Source organism: Ursus arctos, unplaced genomic scaffold, assembly GCF_023065955.2.
Source record: "Ursus arctos isolate Adak ecotype North America unplaced genomic scaffold, UrsArc2.0 scaffold_3, whole genome shotgun sequence".
NCBI lineage: Eukaryota > Metazoa > Chordata > Mammalia > Carnivora > Ursidae > Ursus > Ursus arctos.
In genome coordinates, this window is record NW_026622985.1 from 44,931,899 (window position 1) to 44,955,221 (window position 23,323).

Here is a 23,323-nt window from a genome sequence, read left to right on the forward strand (position 1 = left end):
AGATTCCTGTCCTGAATTATCTGTATCAGATGTTAGAAATGAAAATGCTGGTCTAAGATCCCTGCTTTGATCCAGACATAAGAAATATGTATGGAGATAATAATGAGCCCCAGGATTGAAGTGTAATTCGAAAGTGTAAAGGATTGCTACAGATGATATAATTGGTAGGTGCAATGAGTGAGACAATCAGCTCAGGTGTAAGTTAGGAATATATAATTTAAATACCAAAATATTCAGGGTGCTGCCCTCCTGTTATTTACTGGAAGTTGCTCTAATAAAAAAAATGGAGTCTAACAACTGGTTAGTAGTAAAAAGATGATCTGAATCTTTTTATACACCTCAGATTTTCATACTTATTTTATCACCAAAATGTACTTTAAAAATCCCTAGCTACTACAATTACATGAAAACGAAACTGAAGGGCATGATACCAGTAACTATCACCGAAAACCTAAACAACTAAGAAGTAGCCATCTAAGAAATAGAAAATACACAACCCCCCAATATAAAAAGTGAAATGATCTTATGATTCAGGCAAAGGAAGAGTCTGAATGCTTTTCTTCCATAAACATTGTGTAACCAACCTCAAATTTGCTTTGTAACTCTTGGAACTTCCTGAAGGATTATTTTGCTATGAAGCTCTGTGTCTGCACATATTCATACCAGACAATGGAGAGAGAATAAGGGGAAGTAGCTTCCAGAAGCAGCAGCTGAGATCCAGAACATGTGGGTGGAGAAACTGTGTCTACTGAGGTTGTGTGTTCTTTCTAATTTGGAAGGTCAGGCTATGTCGGAGTTTTCAAAGACATTTTCATCAGAAAAGATGAAAGTAACATCAAGGAAGAGAAGAAGCTCATGAAGCTTCCTTTTCCCTCTATTGTCCCTGTGTTTGCTTCATTTGTGAAAAGAAGGAATAGGTCAACTTGGTATTTAGCATCTTGTCTACACTTCTGTGACAATATCTGTATAGCATATTGGGGTTAGGTCTAGAGAAGTTTTTCCTTGCATAAATAAAAATTTACATTTGAAAACTGACAACACAAATCTACAGCATTTAAACTCTGTTTTAGAAGATGGGATATGAGAAGGCAGGAAACTAAAAGAAATGTTACTGTAAAAATAAGTTAGGATGAACATTCCTCTTACAGGTATAAGATATCCACATTTGTCCTATAAATAATAGGTATATTATATATACTTCCTGACCAAGATGGCCTTAAGTTTCCCTCACCTGACTAAACGTCAGAGTCTTCCTTGTGACCACAGGCCTCTGACTTCTCTTTTGTTAGAATATTTACTTTAGAAAACTTGTAATTTTAAGTTATTTCTCTGCCCTTTGTGATATAAGTCTTTTGGCCTTTTATCAGTTTTAAAAACCCAGACATGTCTGTCTTGGGGAACTGGGAGTCATTCCTTTGAAATATAATCAAGACAAACAGGACCCCATCTCTCAGCCTCGGTGGGAAGGTAGAAGCCTAACTTCAAAAAATGTCAATTATCTAACACATATGTCCTAATCACACTGACCAGCCTCCCTACTAACATCCTTAGGTACTCTTCCATTAGCTCACCCCAGCATTTACAAATCCTCCCACCTTTTGCTTCAGTGTAGTTCAGTCCAGTTTCTCTCCCTTATTGCAGTAGCCTTGACCTCTATTGCAATATGCTTAAATAAAGTCTTCCCTGCCACTTTTAACAAGTATATAGAGCAGTTTTTATAACACACACACACATACACATTTTGAAGTATTTTAAATATCTAATACTTGAATAATATTAAAAATTAGTATTAGGCTAACTTAAATCATGGAAAATATTAATAATAATAATTTCATAATACATAACTGCATTGCTACATGCCAGGTACTGTTTAAAGTTGTTTGAATATATAAATGTGTTACCAATCCACACAATGACTTTATGAAGTAGATTTTATTATCCTCTGTTTCACAGATGAGGAAATTGAGACAAAGAGAGGTTAAATAACTTGCCCTAAGGTCACACAGATAGTGAACAGCAGAATTTAGATTTGGACTCAGGAAGTCTGGTTCTAGATCTATGCCCTTAATATTGCTGTAGGCCAACTCCCCAAATGTCACCAACATAACTTGTTGTGACAAAGCTGAGTTTGTTGATTATTGCCTTAAGGGAGATCATTACTTCCAGAGCTTCAGCAGTGTCTCTGAGGAGAAAATCAAAGGTCAGAATTTATTGAAAATTCAAAGTTTAGTTTAAGGCAGATCTCACAAAAGGGTAGCTTAATTAGGATTGGGTAAAGATCCAGATACAATAGTGTAGGATTGATAGAAACAATAAGCTAAAGATATTTGAGACTAAAGGTTTAATGAATTTAGAGCACAAACTGTCTTGTCAATGTGTTCTGTTGAAGATGGATCAATCTAGACATGTATGAAATGTCAAGCAATTTGCCAGGGTTAAAGTCATTCTAAAGAAAGCAATAGTCTTCTTTTAAAAAGAATGGTAATGGCATTTGAAACAGCATGGTATTGGCATAAAAACAGACGCAAAGATCAATGTAACAGAATAGAGAGCCTAGAAATAAACCTACATATACATGGTCAATTAATTTATGATGAAGGAGCCAAGAATATACAGAGGGGAAAGGACAGTGTCTTAAATAAATGCTATTTGGGATAACTATACAGCCACATACAAAAGAATGATACTGGACCACTATCTTATACTATATATGAACTCATGGTGCCTGGGTGGCTCAGTCAGTTAAACGTTTGACAATTGATTTTGGTTCAGATCATGATCTGAGGGTCCTGAGATCAAGCCCTGCATCAGGCTCCATGCCTAGCATGGAGCCTGATGAGGATTCTCTCTCCCTCCCTCTCTCTGCCCCTCTCCCTCACTTGTGCCCTCTCTCCTTAAAAAAAAAAAAAAAGAAAGAAAAAAAAAAAAAAAGAACAAACAACCCAGTAACTTAAAATTCAAAATGGATTAAAGTTGAATGTAACACTTGAAACCATAAAATTCCCAGAAGAAAACATAGGTGGTAAGTTTTCTTGACGTGGGTCTTGGTGATGATTTTTTGAATCTGACACCAAAGCAAAGGCAACAAAAGCAAAAGTAAATAAATAGAACATCATACTAAAAAGCTCTACACAGCAAAGGAAACAATCAACAAAACGAAAATACAACCCACTGAATAGGAGAAGACATTTGCAAATCATATATCGGATAAGGAGCTAATATCCAAAATAGATAAAGAACTCATACAATTCAATAGCAAAGAAACAGTCTGATTAAACATGGGAAGAATATCTGAATAGACATCTTTCCAAAGAAGACATACAGACAGCCAACAAGTACATGAAAAAATGCTCAACATCATTAACCATCAGGGAAATGTAAATCAAAACCACAATAAGATATCACTTCACACATGCTAGAATAGCTATTACCAAAAAGTTGGAAATAAAAAGTGTTGGCAAGGATGTGAAGAAAAGGGAACCCTCATGCACTGTTGCTGGGAATGTAAATTGGTCCAGGCGCTGTGGAAAACAGAGTGGAGGTTTCTCAAAAAATTAAAAATAGAACTATGGACTCTGGGAAACAAACTGAGGGCTTCAGAGGGGAGGGGGGTGGGGGAATGGGATAGGCCAGTGATGGGTAGTAAGGAGGGCACATATTGCATGTGCACTGGGTGTTATACGCAAGTAATGAATCATGGAACTTTACATCAAAAACCAGGGATGTACTGTATGGTGACTAACATAATATAATAAAAAATTATTACTAAAAAAATAAATAAATAAAAATAGAACTACCAAATGATGTAGCCATTTCACTTCTGGATATTTATTTAAAGAAAATAAAAACACTAACTTGAAAAGGTACATGCACGCCCCATATTCATTGCAGAATTATTTATAATAGTCAAGATATGGAAGCGACCTACATGAAGGGATAAAGAATTAGGACAACCTAAGTGACCACTGACGGATGGATAAATGAAGAAACACACACAACAATGCAGTATTATTTAGCCATTAAAAATAATGAAATTTTGTCATTTACAACATGGATGAACCTCAAGGGCATTAGGCTAAGTAAAATAAATCAGTCAAAGAAAAAATGCCAAATACCCTATGATCTCTCTTATATGTGGAGTCTAAAACAAACAAAACAGCAAGCTTGTAGATTGCTGGTTGCCAGAGACAGGGGGTGGAGGTGGGAGAATTGGGTGAAAGGGGTATAAATTAAATATATGTATTTGTACCCCTATGTAATAATTCCTTTTCCCCAAGTAACAAACAGATGCAGTACAACTGGAAAAACCCAAATTGATAAGGTAGAGTGGGTCTTCCCATGAAATGGTATGCATAATTTCTTTTTCTTCTTAGTTTCTATATATAAAGGGAAAAAAATTAAATGGGGGAGACTTCACCTACTTTAAGATAATAATTCTTTTTGCTTTTAATTTGAGAATCTCAAAGAACATTTCAAGCTAAATTATTAGAAAGATGATAATGACATTATATTTTTTTGTTTTGGCAAATATAGAGGTATATTAAAATTAAATACTGGGTTGAGGAGATTCTGTAATTCATTTCAAAGTATCTTCCTTTTGATTTTTTTTTAAAAAAATGAATACTTGTAATTCAGATTTATTGTATAACAACTAAACCAAAAGGAGAAGGAATAAAAAAAACACAATGTTGCCCCATGAGCTATAGGAAGCAATTGTTAATGTATAGGTTTATACAAAAAAAGAAGAAAGAGGAGGAGGAGGAGGAGGAGGCAAGAGAAGAAGAAGGAGGAGAAGGAGAAGGAAGAGGGGGGAGGAGGAGGAGGAGGAGAAGAAGGCGGTGGCAATGGAATAGTAAAGTCATGTGAATGTGTGTAGTACACTGTATGGAGTCTGGGCAATTTGGTCCTCACTGTTCAAGCTGGATGTGGAGGTATATGTTTCAGGTTTTCTACATCTTTTAAAAGAACACTATAGCATTTTGTGTTTTTCTTTGAAAGCAGTATCCTGTCAAATAAATTAACTGTCTTAGATTAACATTTTAATATGATTTTTAAGGCATCGTTTATGTTAATAAAGCAATCAGAATAATCTGTAAATTAATCAGGGTGTTTTATAAATCATTTAACTTGCTATCATTTAAGTCTATGTAGATGTTTCTACAAATTAACATATTTTGAACACATTGTGGAATTGAATAAAACTGTTTAATGACCTGCACTGTTTTTAGCCTTAAAAGCAAACCTTAAGAGTTTTGTCTAGGACATAAAAGAACAGGTTGGTTTTCATATATATAATTCCTCATCCATACATTTGAAACTAACATTTTCCCTTGCAAGTATCTTGTTCTTTTTTTTTCTTTTGTTTTTGTTGTTTCAAGCAGTAACTGTTTTTGCCAATAGAATCTTCTAAAGAGAAAATATGTTTTCTCTTAACAGATGATCAAACTATCTGGAAGGGATAATATAATGAAATAAGCAGCTACTTATTAAATATATGCTAAATGTAAGGTATGCCAGGGCTCCTCATAATAGCATTTCCATATTTAGCAAATACAGGATACTTGTTAAATTTGAATTTCAGATAAATAATGAATATGTTTTCAGAATAATGAGTCCCGTGTAATATTGGTGATACTTATACTAAAATTATTAGTTATTTTTCTAAAATTTAAATTTAATTGAACTTTTATAATTTATCTGTCATCTCTCCTCAGTAGCTAGTTGTCTTCTGACAAAAGGTGAGAGAGGTAAAAGTTAGTTAGGATATGTTCTTCTAACTTTTTAACAATTTCCCTTCTATGATTTGTTTCCTTTGACTTAGGCTGTCACTTGGACTTAGGTTCAGAGATGAAGGCAAACCCACAATGTCTTTTTATCCTATAGACAGGTACAATTTAGCCTTCATTAAGGTTAAAAAGCAAAAACAACCTGAAAGGAATGTTATATACAATATAAATCCTATCTTCTGATAACTTTAAAAATTACTGTCTCCTATATTCCATATTTATAACAAATATAGATGCTGTCTGGTTAAAGTACATTCAGGGAAATTTTCAGAGTTCTAAGACATTATTAAAGGAAAAAGAATAAAGAAAGAAACACCAATAATTCCTGAACATGTGGAATATATGCAGAACCTTACTAGAAGCTTTAAAACATTTTTTTCCTTCAATTTAAGTCTCACAATGACCATGTGATTTTTTTCCCCCAGGAAAACAAGTTCAGTGGAGTTCATTGATTTCCTTAGGCAACAGGTCTAGTAAATTGAGAAAGCAGAATTCTAACTATATCTTTATCTATCAACCACATTTTATCCATCACACCAGCTGGATCTAGATTCCAATCAGCCTAAATTAACTGCTATCAATGGTGGCAAAAGAAGGAATCATCTATACAAGGAACCCACTCCCATCAGAAAATATGAACTCCCAGAGATATAGTGTGCCACTCTGGTAGGACTGGTCTTGGTGTCAAGTCACCACATTAATGTGGAGCAGCCAAGTAAACATTAGGGAAGTCATAAAGTGAAGAGTGTTTAGGTAATGATGACTTCCATGGAAAAAGTAAGATTCCCATCCATTGACTGCTGTGCCCTTCTCCCTAACCTAAGGAGGAAAAAAAAAAAAAAAAAAAAAAGACAACTGATATGATAAGCCAAAGACGGAGGCATTAGTTGGAGTCTCAGAATTTTCTTCTCCATATCTGTTGACTGTCAGTTCCCTCAAAAAATCATCAGAAAAACTTTTTGATCAAGCAAAACTAAGTTTAGCAGATGTACTTCAGCTAAACTGTCTAAGAGAAACATAAGAATCTTAGCAGTATCAAGAAGAGGAAAATCAGAGAATATTTAGAGGGTTTTTTCGCCTGGGCAAGGTGATCCTAAGGTCAGTCTGCAAAGTCGGAGAAATACTTAGAACCGGGAAAAGTTCCTGTGAAGTAATAGTTTTGGATTGGTGGCAGAGCTTTTGGATTGTGAAATTTGATGAACAAATGTTAGTCTTGGTAAGTAGGTTGTCTTACTTGGTTTACAGTCTCATCACCACATGTGATTTTGAATGGATTTTTTTAAAAATACAGAACAGGATCTAAATTCTCTGTCTATAAACAAATATTTTACATCATAAGCTTATAGGGATAAAATCAGATATTGAGTCTAATATATTTCTTGGTCACAGTGTTCAGAATAAATGATCATTTAGGAATTGGCAATATCAGTAGTCTTAAAATTAAATGCTGGAGCAAAGCATACAAAAGACTGATGAGAATGAGCTGCTAATTGAGAATTATAAAGATCTGGAGGCAGTGAGGAAACAGTATGAGTGTAGATTAGACCTTCAAATGACTTAGCTGTCGGGAAGGAGAATTCTAGGGCTAGAAGACAAAGAAAGGGTTGAAGAGGAAAGTATATGCATGTGTGTATTTTTTTTTTTTTAAGTGAGATCGAAGCATTTAAATGAGAGGCAGAGGTCAGAGTAGAGAATAAGAGTAGACGGGGAAGACATGAGGGTACTTGGCTTATTAAGAATAGAGCTATTGCATCCTTTGTGATTAGAATAAAATAATGAAATGGATAAGTTTGCATGTGAGGCTAGAAGGAACTTCTGCCTAATGAATAGTTTCTCTGTGATGTAGGGATAGTTTCTGTGAGCCTTTGTTGATGACCTTAAAATTTCTAAGTGTGCAAAAATTTCATACAACAATGCTACACTGTATATACTTTTCTATATTAATTTAATCCTTTACTTTGTAATGTTCTCCCAGTTGCTACTACAAATTGAATTTTCAGAGAATCCTTTAAATTCCTGCCTCTATATGAAATAAAACTAAATAGCCTCTTAAAAAAAATAAATATCTAATCTCTAGTCTGGGGGTATGTTAGTTCCAGAGAGTAGAACAGAGAATTTAACTTATCACTCAACAACTGAGTTAGAACCTACAACATACAAAAGGAGTCAAGATTTTCTGTGACTAATAAATAAAACTGAGTTTGTATTATGTGGTAAATACATAAATATTTATGTAATTACTGCCTTCCCAAGTGTAGAATAAAAAAAATTCCAGGGAAAATACATGATAAGCCAAATATGTATAAGATAAATATGTGAAATAATATGCAGAAATTATATCACCTGACAAGTATATTCTCTTAGCTCTCTTTCTTAAAGAATTATTTCATCTACTGACTATAGAAATAAGGTAAATGATAGTAAGTGTAGATGATAGATGCTACTACAATATTTTACCATTCACTAATCTAAGATGGAAGAAAAAATTTGAATTTGAAAACAAGCTTTGTTGTTTGGAAAGGTAGTATTTGGGAGAGAATGTAGGAGCAGCTGAAAAGAATTTCTTATATCACTTTAAAAGCCCAATCTATCATATAATATTTATAATTTATATACTTAAAAGATAGAGACGTGAAAAAAAACTCTTTAGTCTTAATATGTAGAGAACGGTCAGATCTCAAGGAATTGTTTTCACAATCCTACTCACTAGATCTAAATCATCAGGAAAGTAATCTTCAAATTACCTCTAAGTAAAGTATCCTTTTAGAGTTGGGTGGTAAACATTTATCAATGTTTCTTTGTTCTCCTAAGCAGCTACAGCATGATTATTCTCTAGACTACCCTATCATTATGATATCATCTGGAGACCCAGAAGTGCATCTGGTTAAAATAGATGGACCCTGGCTACACAGAAACCCTGTGAGCTATATTTTTCCCAAGAAGATAAGGCAAAAAGTTAAATCAATCCAGATCTTTTATTCTCTGTTTGGGACTTGGAAGAATCTGTTTTTCTAGTGTTGGCCCATGACTGACAGCTATGGATAGTGTAAACGGCTTTTGACACTAGGCTGAGAAGACTTTGCAATGATCGTGGCTGGAGAGTTTCAAAGAGAGAAGCTACACAGTTATCAAAACATATGCCAATTAAGCTCTAAATTGGATTTTTAAATATTTTAAGTAGTAATATGAAAAAAACACTGACCTGTTTAGTCATACATGGAAATTTTAGCAGTCATCAAAACCCAGAAAAACACCAAACTCCAGGAATGCATGATTTGTATATATTTTCCAAAGCATGGAAAATTTCAAGGTTACAACAGGCAAAAATGCCAATTCTCTGAAACTACTCATCCAGTTTTGTCTTCCATTACTCTTTCTATTTACAGACCAGTCAACTGTTGATACTTTCTAATCATTCCCTAATCTCCCACTTTCTGACATCTGGGATTTTTATATTCTTTCTCTGTATCTATAAATTGCTCTTTCCCAGAATCACTATATTTTAGGTCATAAATCAAACAAAAACTCATCCTTGAAACATCCCTCAACTCTTCCTAGCTAAAAATGATTTCCCCTTTTTCCCCCGTATTAAAGTTTTTTGCTCACAATTCCTAGCAAGCCTTGTATAAACGACAAAGTAGTGTATATAGTAGTTTATGTATATAAGAAAGGGGAAAACACATACACATATTAATGTCTGCATAAAGAAACAGTGAAAAGGATATACGAGAAACACAAAAAATGAGAAGGAATCAAGGTTTTCAATGTGTGTTTTTGTTCATCGACTTAATTTTTGGACCAAGTGATTATCTGTTCAAAGGTGTATTCAAATATAAAAAAAAAGATCATCTCTCATCACTGTTTATGAACATTCTCTCCCTTATTTTTGGAATGTTCTCCTAGAACAGTAACTACATTGTTCGTCTGTTTTATCCCTTGCCTAATCTTGTATGCATGAGGGCACTGCTTAAAATCCTGCCCCCCAACTTGCTCCATTAGGATATATTATGAAACGAAAGCTAATAAAAATTAACACAAAAAAGAAAAACTTGCCATTCTCTGGAAGTAATAGCTTATACCATTAATGTGTTGATGACGGGACAAGAGCTTCTTTCCTATTTTAGTCAAAGATAATATATTATTCACTAATTTTAAAGAGATGAAAATAGAACTAGTTCTAATTGATTTACTATCTTGAAAATAACCATGTACACCATCACTAGACTATTTAAAAAGGCATCTTAGAGTCCACAAAGTGAAAAATAAAGGTTAGTCTGTGGATTATAAGGACAGCAATGTCAATAATAAGTGACCTGAGTATTCCAGATATATGGAAGCTCTAGCTCTCTAGTAGACCATGTTATTGTATTATTATTATATGACACATTCCATTACAAATCATTCATTTCCTTTTACTTTACTACAATAAAAGATGTCCTTCCTAGAAACTAGTCTTCCACTCCACCAGATTCCCACTGTCACCACCACCTACCTTTTCAATTTTTTTTTTCTCTGAGGCTTGAGACTTAAGAATATACCTTTCCTTCCCCTTTGACCTTGGGAAACACTAAGTATAGTCTAAATTAGAGCCTGGGCTAAACAAATTGATGGAGAGGGAGTCTGAGATTTGCGGCCTTCTAAATAAGCCCTAGATTCCTAATTAGCTCAACAGGGAACAAAATAGTGTTTCAGCCTTCCTTTCCTCTTCTGATCCTCCCCCAACTTGGCAAGACAATGTACAACCCATGAGGCTCAGTAAAAATAAATCACCATTACAGAGGTATAGTGCACATAAATATTCTAAACCTAGAATCACAAACCTACAAATTGGAAGGGTTTCATATACATGTCCTGAGTGCCCAGAGTTATGGATCATTTTCTCTACTAAAAAGGAGGAAAATGCCATAGTGATGACTCATGGCAATTTAACCAACTTTATTTTTAGTTAATTAAGAATATTATTTAACTGTTCACTACAAGTCTAATTTTCCAATCCAGAAATAACATAAATGCTTATGTTTTCTCCCTAGGATTAGTCCAGAAACCCCAGCTCAAAGGAGTGATGGAGGAAGAGAAGGGAATCCCCAAAGCATTAAATAATAGGTCTGCATCTTATAGATCATCGTCCCCAGACAATCAGACACTGCATAAATGTTTCCATTGTTCATTTCCTTTATTGCAGATACAATGAAACTGTCCAGTATGATTAAGAGATGTCTTACCATAGAAAATAGAGCCATTTCCCTAGAACACATCACAAAGTATTTTTTAAAAGCTGATTAAATGGCTCATCTGTTTCATCACAAATCCTTACCAAAGATAAAGAAATCATGCCATAATTCAAACTGCATTTTTAGGGATTAAGTTTTATGCCAAAATGATTACATATTCTAGCAATAGCTCTCTAAGGATGTTGGTTTTATAAAATAGCTTCCAGTGGTTAAAAGACATAAGCATTTCCAAACTAAATATGCCGCATTTGGTACTCAGTCGAAATTTAACTAACAAATAAACTTGTTTCTGTGGCAGTAAATGCCACCTGTTGTTAATTAAAACAGCCCCTAAAATATGTTTTATATATTGCGTTTGGGGGGAACAACTGGTAACGGAATCTTGTTTCTTACATTCCTTGATAGGTTTTTTAAAAATGTCAGTGAATAGATGACGACTTGAAGCTTGTTCACTCTGTACAAGTTATGGTGCATTCCTAACAGAAAACAAAAGCTACCAATCAGAACTTTCTCAAATTCTTGTAGCCTCCCTGCTCTACCAATAACATACATGTTTTATATGTATTTTATATTTTTGCTCTTGTATCTCCACTTTCCATGGATATCCAGGTGATAGGTCCTCTCCTGTATTCTGAACCCAATAGCCAACTCCTTTAACACATACCTACCTGAATATCAAATGTCTCATTTTTCTCTTTTCAATCTAGAGCTTCTTACTTTTGCGTCTACCTTTAAACAGATTAAGGCTCTCTAAACATTCCCTTTTGTCCACCTTCTAGCTAACATCTTTCTCTACCTGTGAAAGCTAAGATTTTAAAACATGTATTCCATAGCCGCTGTCCTACTTTCTGGCTTCTCATTCCTGCTTCAACCCCAAATAGGAATATTTTCTCACCATTCCTCTCAACCTCTCCTGGATGTGTCCCCAGTGACCCCTGGTTGTCTCACAGTCCTTACCTTACATGACTGCTAAAATGACTCTCTTTGAAACTCTATCCCTTTGGTTTCTATGATACAATCTTCTTGGGCAAATACACACTTTAAAAAAATGGCAATTTCACTGGTAACTAATTTGAATTCATACATTGCTAGTGGAAATAAAACAATCTTTCTAGAAGGACACTTAGCAAAATGTTCCAAAGCCTGAAAAAAGGTGTATATTCCTAGTCTTGATAGAGTTCTGTGGTTGGGACTATAGCCTGAGGAAAGAAAAAAAAGTTTATTTTTCAGGACATTCATGTCACAGCTCTGGTTATATTAAGGAAATTGATAAGCAACTTAAATGTCCAAGAGTAGAGAAATAGATAAACTGTAACATCTATCCAAATAAATGATAGGCAGCTATTTAAAACAATGCAAGTGATTATATGTATCTGTATTCTCAATACATTTTCAATTTGGTAAAACAGATTATAAAACTGCCTGTTAAGTATAATCTAAATATTTATAAAATGAGTATGTATATGAACATATAAATACAAATACATAAAATACTGGAAGGTTATGAATCCAAGTGTTGACTGCTGTTTTATCTGGTTGGTGGAACTACAGGTGATGTTTTAAAAAAGTTTCAATTAAAAAAAAATTCTATAAGAATCAAGTATTTATTTTTGTTAGATGATAATAACAATGAAAATAAGTTCAAAAGTGTTTGTATTTGAATAAATTAAATACAGTAGTAGTGTTTGATTTGGAACTTTGAGCTTACTAACTTGAATAAATTTATTATTGTCTCTTTCCAGACAGATATTCAGAAGTTAACAAAATAAATGAAGGTGGTTGTTTCATAGTGTTCTCTTATTCTTACTTTGTATATTGAATAGAATTGAAAATAAAATGTTTGGCATGAAAGGGTTGGAAAATTTTACATTGTGAACAGTAGTGTTTACGAGATGGTAGAGGAAAGAAAGCAATACAGTACAGTTATGAGAACTATCAGGCAAGGTAATTAGTATACATTCTCTGGATTACATTTTTATTTTGCCAAAACCAGTAGCTAATATCATTTGAGCAATATGTGCAAATACTGTTCTAAAGCCTTAACATGAATCATCTGTTCATTCTTTACAACAAAATTACAAGATACGTACCATTATTATCCCTATTTTAAAGATGATGAAAGGGAGCCAAGGAAAGATCAATTAACTTATTCAAGGTCATATAGATAATTGACTGGGTTGTGAACCCAATCTGACTCCAGAGTCTGTGTGCCTAAATACTGTGATCTGTCCTAATGTCAACTGTATCTAGAGAGAAAATCACTGCCAAAAATTCCCATTTATGACTCAATTTTAGAAAGCAGAAAAGTATGAGTGGCATTTATAGTAGTTAGATAGAATATTATCCTTTTGTATATCCTTTTATTGAAATGGAAAATATTTTTCTTTAAAATTCATTAAAATTTCAAATGTTGAATATATGAAATATGATTAAATAATGATAGTCCTCAAATTATAGTTACATTTTATTAATTTATATAACTTAGAGATTATATATATCTATCTATATATAAAATATAAATATCCTTTCACAATGTGGATAACCACTCTCATTACCATTCACCACCAAAGCCATATTCTTTTTTTTTTTTTAATAATGATTTTTTATTATATTATGTTAGTCACCATACAGTACATCCCCGGTTTTCGATGTAAGGCTCGATGATTCATTAGTTGTGTATAACACCCAGTGCACCATGCAGTATGTGCCCTCCTTACTACCCATCACCGGTCTATCCCATTCCCCCACCCCCCTCCCCTCTGAGGCCCTCAGTTTGTTTCTCATAGTCCATAGTCTCTCATGTTTCATTCCCCCTTCTGATTACCCCCCCTTTCTTTATCCCTTTCTTCCCCTACTGATCATTCTAGTTCTTATGTTCCATAGATGAGAGAAATCATATGATAGTTGTCTTTCTCTGCTTGACTTATTTCACTAAGCATTATCTCCTCCAGTGCCGTCCATGTTGTAGCAAATGTTGAGAACTCGTTCTTTCTGATTGCTGAGTAATATTCCATTGTATATATGGACCACAACTTCTTAATCCAGTCATCTGTTGCAGGGCATCTCGGCTCCTTCCACGATTTAGCTATTGTGGACATTGCTGCTATGAACATTGGGGTGCATATGGCCCTTCTCTTCACTACGTCTGTATCTTTGGGGTAAACACCCAGTAGCGCAATGGCTGGATCATAGGGTAGCTCAATTTTTAACTTTTGAAGGGACCTCCACACTGTTTTCCAGAGTGGCTGTACCAACTTGCATTCCCACCAACAATGTAGGAGGGATCCCCTTTCTCCACATCCTCTCCAACAATTGTTGTTTCTTGCCTTGTCTATTTTTGCCATTCTAACTCAAAGCCATATTCTAATTATGTCCAAAATACACTGACACACTCACACTCACACAGTTCTACTACAATTGGGATATATCATGCACACAAATAAAAGAAAGGGGTGTATTCTGAAAAGCAATAACAAAATATTTTTCTCAACATGACCAAATGCTTTCACTTTATTTTATTACTTTATACACTATCAGTTAAAAATTCAATTATTCATCATTTCATTCAGTAAAAATCTCTATATAAGCCAAACCATACTAGACACTAGTGATAAGAGGTAGAAAATTGAGGTTAGTGGTAGAAGCAGAGGTATAAATGACAACTCAAAAGGTGCTTTGATAGAAGAGTACAAAGAGTGGGCAGAGGATGATTTCCTATCTTAGCAGAGAATGGGTTAAGGGGAGAGGGAGTTTGAAGAAAACTTCTTAGAGAAAATGGAGAGTTGAACTCTTAAAAAGAAAGAAGGAATCAGCCAAGCAAAAGAGTAAAAAAAAGTTCCAAACATAAGATATCCTATGTATGAATGTAGCCCATCCAAGATCGGACAGGAATCATTAGTTCATGTGAGAACAAAGAGAGCTTAAACATGTCATGAAGACATGGTGGGGCCAAGGGGTGGCTTGCGAGCTTTTAATTCCAAGTTCTAAATGCAGAAATTTTGTAGCTGCTGCTGATACAGTGTCACTAGGAATGAGTGCTGCAAGCCATTGATGATCCTCACTATGGACATTGATTTTGAGAGTGGTGACACATAAGACACACGTTGTCTTATGGCTATTGCTGGGCCACAACATAGGCTGAATTTGTGGTGGGGGGGGTGGCAGGATATGATCCTCTGTGGACAGGTAAATGTTATTGCAAGGGTGTTCTGCTACCTTAGGAGTTTTGAGTATGGTGCAGAGGCATTAAAAAACTTTAACCAAGGGGACAGCTTGATAATCTCATTTCCTTTTTTTTTTTTTTTAAAGATTTTTTATGTATTTGACAGAGATAAGAGACAGCCAGCGAGAGAGGAAACACAAGCAGGGGGAGTGGGAGAGAAAGAAGCAGGCTTCCAGCAGAGGAGCCTGATGTGGGGCTCCATCTCAGAACGCCGGGATCACGCCCTGGGCTGAAGGCAGGGGCTTAACGACTGAGCCACCTAGGCGCCCCTTGATAATCTCATTTCTATAATAACAATCACCATATTGTATTGAAAGGTCTTAGTTTATTGTCTGATTTCCTCACTAGAACTCTCAACTCTTTGAAAACAAATACATCTTTCTGTATCCTCAGTGAAAAGCTTAATTTAGTGAATGAGTATTGATGAGTTTTTTTCAGCATCTGAGAAAAAACATTTAAGACATCATGGAACCTACAAGACTATGAAGACTATGACACACTATGAAGAATTGTCCAGAGAAATAAAAAATGAGCATTAGGTGTCACAGAAATCAAGAGAATAGAGATTTTTTTCCCCAGGGAAGTTGGTGCTTGTGCTAAAAACTTCATAACAGTCATGTAGACAGCTGACTAATGGCCACAGAACTCATCATTTGGGAAGCTATTGCTGATCTTAATGACAGAATATCAACAAAGACGTATGAGCGAAATTCAAACTGCAGTGGGTTTAAGAGTGAAGGAGTAGGTGACAGTGGCTTATTCTTGTATGAAGGTATGGTAAGAGGAACTAAAGGAACACAAAAAGTTTAGGGTAAGACTATGTGCCTTAATAAGGATCTCCTTAAGATTAGGATACCTATAGAAAGATGCAAATATATGTAGTTATTTCAGATGTACAGTATTCTAATTTGTCATTTTTTTCTGCTAGCTAATATCTCTTGTGAAGAGATGATAGTTTTAATCAGCATAAATGCACATTTCAAAAAGCAATTCTGAAGCATGATATACTTTTCCATAAAAAGCCTCAGTTGAAAGCAGAGATGAGCAGAATGTGCTAGAATAAAACTGAGGTTAGTGCGAAGACCATGGATATTTAGAAGTTGGAGATGTGAAGAGGGGGACAGAAAGAAGTTAATAGGAAGCAAAAGATAAGCTCCACGTATTTCACAAAATTTCCCAGAGCCACATTCATGCTGGGGAAAGGGGTAGGAAACTCCCTCTCTAAAAACTTTTTCTCCAGATGTGAATTTAGGAAAGAATTATGATCTAATATCATAGGTTTAATGGTTTCTAAAATTTAGCTTGAGAACTCTAGACTTATATAACATTTTCTCTTAAGGAAATATCCAAAGAAAAGGTTTTAAATTCTGACTTAAAACATATCTTTTGATAAACAGCCTTTTCACAAGTTCGCATCTGTCAGTATGTATTCCAGACTAGGAGACAAGTGACTGTATTCCACTCATAGATTGGGGCTCAATCTTTTAGTAATTGTAGTTGAAGCTTTCAACAGTTTAATATAATTGTGCTGAGTTACTACATTTTATAAAATGATTATTAACTAAAGTCCAATAATCATATTCTTTGGCTGACCCAGGATCCTTTAGAGGATTTCTGGGGAACAACATCTGTGAAGTTCTGTTTTAAACCATGGTGATCTACTAATTTTGCTTAATGATAAAGTCAGTTGCCAAAAAGTGTTTATTAGGATAGTCTCTGTATTAGAGGAAGAGTCCTAAGATACCTAAGTGGCTAGATTCTCATGTTAAGAAATCAGACTCATACACTTGAAAAATTAAGGCACATAATATTAAAGAAGAGTCATTCTGCATGTGTGAACTATGTACTAGATATAAAAAATTAATGATCTGTTTATTCTGTAATAGGTAGAACCACAGTCTGGTAGCATTCAAGCATTATTCATACTGTCTGATACTTTGATAATGTATTCCAATAAGCGGAAGGCTCAGACGGAAATGAGCCTAAAAGGAAATGGAATCACATTCACACTGATTTATGTTGCTGAATTGACTTGCAGATATAAATCTGAAGTTGAAGAAACTCCTGAGATGACCATTTGAAAACATTTGAAAACTTTTACCTCTGAATTTTATTGTAGGGTCAAACAGACAAAGCACAGTCAGATGAGGAAATGAAGAATTTATGTGTGAATGCCTTAGCCAGAAAAATTTGTTTCTGAAACAGCAAAGTTTTTTCTGATCTATATATCTATGTGTCTTTGATCCACGTATGTTTTGCTTAACCATATTAATATGATATTTGACAGCTCAAATAGAATATTAAGTACACCAGCGCAACTCACACTGCTTGTATCTTTCTTTGAGATAGGCCCTCATAGTTCTCTTCAGGCATTCTCATGCTGTACAGCCTTGTTTCTTTGTTCATAGTTGACAAATTCAGGGATAGACACTTAAATAAAAACATGAGGCAATTAGATTCTCTCCATGGAAGTTGGAAGTTTGAATTCAATTAGAGACTGGGAGTGTGTAGCAATCAGGTACCAACCAGGAAAATAAAAACTCATCTGGGTAATTAAAACAAAGGGACTTTAATGCAGGAAGTTTGTTGCATTTGTAATGAAAAGGCTATAAAGTCAATGGGGGAGAGTCAATCAACACAAAAAGGAAGCTACTACATCCTTGGGTTGGAGGAATAAAGGGAAGGATCTGGTATTGCCAGAGTTACTAGAGAACAAGTCCTCAAAAGTCCTTGTCCTTGAAGACTTAATGTTCTAGAAAGGGGGATAGGTAATAATTATAAAGCTTATCAAGTTTTAGTCTCTACTAAACATTCTGAATCAATGGACTGCCCAGTCTACACAGGGGATGTAGGACAGAAACCACAGTTTGCCAGGAGGGTGATCGATGTCAGTCCTCCCACTGGAATCCTGTAGTAGCCAGACAGCAAACAGTTGAGGGTATAAGGTCCATGTGGGACAGGTGCAGAACTGCTGGCTAGCACTGATCTGCCATGAAACTTTATCCCGGTCAAATGTTAACATGTTCCCCCTGCAGGAGATACAGTAGGTACAAGACTCAAGACATTCAGAGAAGCCCAAAGTAGGATGTACATATCAAGTATTTACAGTTCTTTCATATTTCCTCCAGGTCCAGTGGAATTTGCCAAACAACAGTCATTATTAGTAATAACATATCACAAGATAGTTGACATCATCTATAGGTCTTTTCAGGGAAAAAGAACTAGGAGTTTAATTGAAGATCTGATTCTCATGCAGTGGGCAAAGAGTTCTGTTACTCTTTTACTCACAATAATCACAAAATAAATTATACATTATATTAGAAGTTGGTAAGTGTTGGGGGAAAAGAAACTTGAAGAGGATAAGAAACATTGGAAGTTCAAGGTGTTTACAATTTTTTTTAAAGATCTATTTTATTTTATTTATTTTTTTAAAGATTTTATTTATTTATTCGACAGAGATAGAGACAGCCAGCAAGAGAGGGAACACAAGCAGGAGTGGGAGAGGAAGAAGCAGGCTCCCAGCGGAGGAGCCTGATGGGGGCTCGATCCCACAACGCCGGGATCACGCCCTGAGCCGAAGGCAGACGCTTAATGACTGAGCCACCCAGGTGCCCCACAAGGTGTTTACAATTTTAAATATGATGGTCAAGTGTGACACATATACTCTAAGATAGACCCCATGATCTCTACCTTCTGGTAGTCTTACCTTTATAACAAATGGGATATTCTAAAGATGGCAGGATATCATTTCTATGATCACCCTACATATGATTGCAATGCCTTTCTATTTCTGACTTTGAGGAAGACAGTTGCCTATCAGGAAGGCCCGAGTGGAAAGGAGCTGAAAGCAGACTTTGGCCAAGAAATTGAGTCTCTGACTCCAACAGCCTGGGAAGAATTGAATACTGTCAACAACCATGTGAGCAAGGACATAGATTCTTTCCCAGTCAAGCCTCAGATGTGACTGCAGCCCTGGCAGCTTTATTACGACCTCGCAGGGGACATAGCTCAGCTATGGCTGGACTCTTGACTCACAAAAACTGTGAGAAAATAAATGTGTGCTGTTGTAAGCTACTAAATTGATGATAATATTTTGCAGCAATAGAAAATTAGTACAATAATGTAATTCCTATTAACAAGGGGTTCAAATGTCATGGTCATGTGGTTCTCAGGGTGAAGGGTACACGGAGCAGAGGAAACAGAGAGTAAAAGATCCTAAAGTGGGAAGGTACCCAAAATGTTTCAGGGCTAGCAAGGAGCCAGTGCATTTGGAATTGAATGAGCAAGGGAGAGAGGAAGAGGGGAAAAAGAGAGAAAGTTATATAGGAATTTATAAGCTCTTAGAAGGACTAGAGATTTTGAGTGAAATGGAGACACATTAGTTGGAGGGTTTGAAGAAGGTCACAGGCTATGGGTCACCATTTAAATAGCTTTGTACTGGCTGGTGTGTTGAGAGTAGGCTGAGGGAGATCAAAATAAGTAATAAAAGAGACCAGTTAGGAGGCTATTACAATAATCTAGGTGAGAGATGACGGTGGATTGGATTACAGTGAGTGATAGTGTAAGTGGTGAGAAGTGGTTGGATTCTGGTTACATTTTGAAGCTACAGCCAATAGGAGTTCCAGATTAATTATATATGGGGTGTAAGAAAAAGAAAACTCAAGATGGCTACAAGGGTTTGGACAGGAACAACCAAGATAGAGAAAACTGTGCGTTTGAGCAGGTAGTTTTGTTTTGTTTGGTTTGGTTTGGTTTTTCAGTGAGAAGGTGGTGAATGTCAGACACTCAATCAGGGACATATGACACCTGAAATCTCTATTAGTATCCAGCTTTGAGTGTTGTATCAGTATTGTGGTATCATTATTTCAGAGAGCAGACACAGCCTGGAGGATACATTTAGGTATTTAAAACTGTGAGGCTGGATGGCTTACCAAGGGAGCAAATGTAGAGAGAAGAGAGAGCCATGGACTGAGTGCTGGAATACTCCAAGATTAAGTGGTTGTAAGAAAAGAAAAAAAAAAATTAGCAACAGAGACTGAGACAATGGAACCAATAAGTTGGAAGACAAACCAAGGGATTGTGGCATACAGACAGCCATGTGGGGACCATGTTTCCATGAAGAGAATGTGATCCACTATGTCAAATGCTACTGAAAAACTAAATAAATTGAGAACCATTGGATTCAGAAGTCATTGATAAATTTTGTAAGAACAGACTCAGAAAAACAGTGAGATTAAATGTGATTTAAATACACAGTAGCTTGAGGGATGAAGAACAAAGATTAGGCTGTTATTATAGTTTTGAGATGAGAGAAATAAACACAGGAAAACTGACAATGTGGAATAGAAGACTTGCTGGAGTTATAATTTCATGTAAATGAGAAAGGACGGGGTCTTCTCAAAAGCAAAGGCCTACGTAGGAACAAAGAAAGTACAATTCTCAGAATAAAGACGTGGCAGGGTGTGGATATACCAATGTTGGTAGGTAGGGGTTTGCCAATACTTTTCCTCATTGCTTCAGTTTGACAGTTAAACCAAAAGCAAGACTATCAGCTAGGAATAAGGATGCAGAGGTGCTATTTACAGTTCAAGTAGAAGCTAGATGATACAAAATAATCATCTGGAGGAATGGGGGAGAGGAGGGATGGGAAAGGAAGAACAGTTTATAGGGAAGGTGAAGGACTGACCTATATTTCCTGGTTATGAATTTGAAGTAAAATGACTCAGGATGGTATTTTTGTTTTATTTAGTTTTGCCTTTTTTTCCCTATTCATATTCAGGTGGTCAGGTGCAGGTGTGGAATAAATGAAGATTTGGAATTAGCCAGGGTTAAGGATTAGCAAAGTAAAGGAGGCAAGAGGGTTGAGAATATATATGAAGTGGTTATTATAACAATTGACCATTAGACTTAAGCTGAGTAAGGAGGGAAAATGAGACACCAGGGATTAAAGATAATGAACAGACAAAATCTTCTACCAATTCAATGTGGTAGTATAGTGGAAATATTGCTATAGTTAGCATACTGAAGGGGGTAAACCCATAAAATAAGAGGTGGTGGTCAGTGAATGGGATGTTTGAAATTAAGAATTTGAAGGTGCCGGTTATTTAAGTAGTGACAAAGATCTTCGATATATCTCTGGGAATAGCGTCAAGGTAGTTTGCAGGGCTGGATCATGGAGGAGAGTAATCCACAGATATGGAAAGAACATATCTATGCCTATCAAAATTGCACAGAATTTAGGAGTGGTATTGGGTAGAATGAACATAGCCAGGAGTTATACATCATTAGGAAATGAGGGGGCATATCCTGGTAGCCAATAGGAGGACAACTGTGAGGCGTAGTGTTTGATAGAGTCTTATGGTATGAGATACAAAGCTGAGTGTTTTAATGGAGGAGACATAGATAGATAATAGACTCCAGGCATGAGTGAAGAGTAAAGAAACAACTGATTTCACCCCTAGAACCAATGATTCAATTGATGGGGAAGAAAAAAGAGCAACCACCTGACAGGGCTCTGGGTGAAGCCGTGTTCCCATGGCAGTACCTGGTTTTACTTGGCACAGAAAGTAAAAAGGAATGTACAGATTGGCTTGCTCAGATATTAACATTTCACAATGTCCTTTGAACCCACCAATCCATTCTCCATAGCATAACTGAGCAATATTTTTTTATAAAGCAACTATGATTGTGGAAATCCTTCCCTTAAATTATTTTAATGGTTTTTAATTCCTTTCAGGATAAAGTCCAAACCCCACAATTTAAACAATCCAGTATAGTTTGGCACTTGGTTACATTTCCAACCTCAACGCCTACCACATTGTCACTTCCACACTATATACTAAGCACAATGAAATACTTTAAGTTCCCTGAAAACTCTAGCCATGTTGTTTTGCCTTCTAGTCTTTACAAACCCACAGGTTCTTTCTTTCCCCTAAAACATTCTTTGAATCTCCCTGGTACCATAATCATTACCATTTCATTCATTAGCTTTTAACATAATTTCTTTTAGCAAGTTTTTCCATGACCTTCCCAGTCCGGGCTAGTGTTCCTCCTTTGTCCTTCTAAAACAATATATACATCTTCATTCCCATTACTTCTCATAGAAAACTCATGAGCAGGTATCATGTCTACCAAGTTTACTCTTATAAATCCAGTATTGAGAGGTATGCCTAATAAGTAACAGATGCTCAAAAAGCAATGGTTAAACATATGGAGGCGATGTAATACTTACCAACGTATTAATTTAAAGAGAGAAACATCAGAAAAAGAAATGCAGTCTCCAAAACTTCCAATTATTTTACCGTAAGTAAGTGCCATAGAGAAATATAGAGAATTAGAGATGCTGTTACTAGAGTATTTTTGTACTCACAGAAAAGGTCAATCAAAAAATGGCTTAATTCTAAGATGGTATTGGAAAATAAAAACTGTTTACTCAAGAAGTTTCCATGAAGATACCAGAAATAATTTATATATATATATTTCATATATATATATGAAATAATGTTTTCCTGGTCTCTAAATAAAGGGGGACAGTTATTCTAGGAGAATCTTAATTTGTATTTCCAAGATTCTCTTCTTTTAAAGGTAAGAAAGATAAAAGAAATTGCCTTAAACTTTTAATATAGTCTTTTTGTTTGGTTTTGTTTCAGTATAAATTTTACTTCTAAAATAATTCTTCAAACCACAACATGAGTAACAATCCAAAAACTCAAAAAGAAATGAAAAATGTTTCAAATACATTACTTACAGAAACTATATGGACAAATATGGAATGAAAGACTAAGAAGGATCACAAGATACAATACAGGACAATGATCTCGGGTAGATTTTTATACAACCTGAGTATTAAGGTATGAATTTGGTACCTATTATGGACATATAATAATTGTTCAATGCTATTATTATAAAACAATTTGGAATTACTTTATTGAAATACCAATTCCTCTATGCTCTTCTTATAACAACGCAGAGTCAACATTTGAGTTGACGTTTGGACCATACAGAAGAAATAGATACAACTAAATTTTAATTTTGATTGTAAAATACAAAGAATATCATTTTCTACTAAGTCAAAGAATTTTAAC

The 23,323-nt window shown here is 35.3% G+C and overlaps 1 protein-coding gene across 11 annotated transcripts in view; it reads right to left on the minus strand.

Annotated features, from left to right (window-relative positions):
- Positions 1–23,323, minus strand: part of AGMO (alkylglycerol monooxygenase) — a 366,688-nt gene that overhangs the window by 59,980 nt on the left and 283,385 nt on the right. The gene's annotated exons all lie outside the window — the stretch shown is intronic.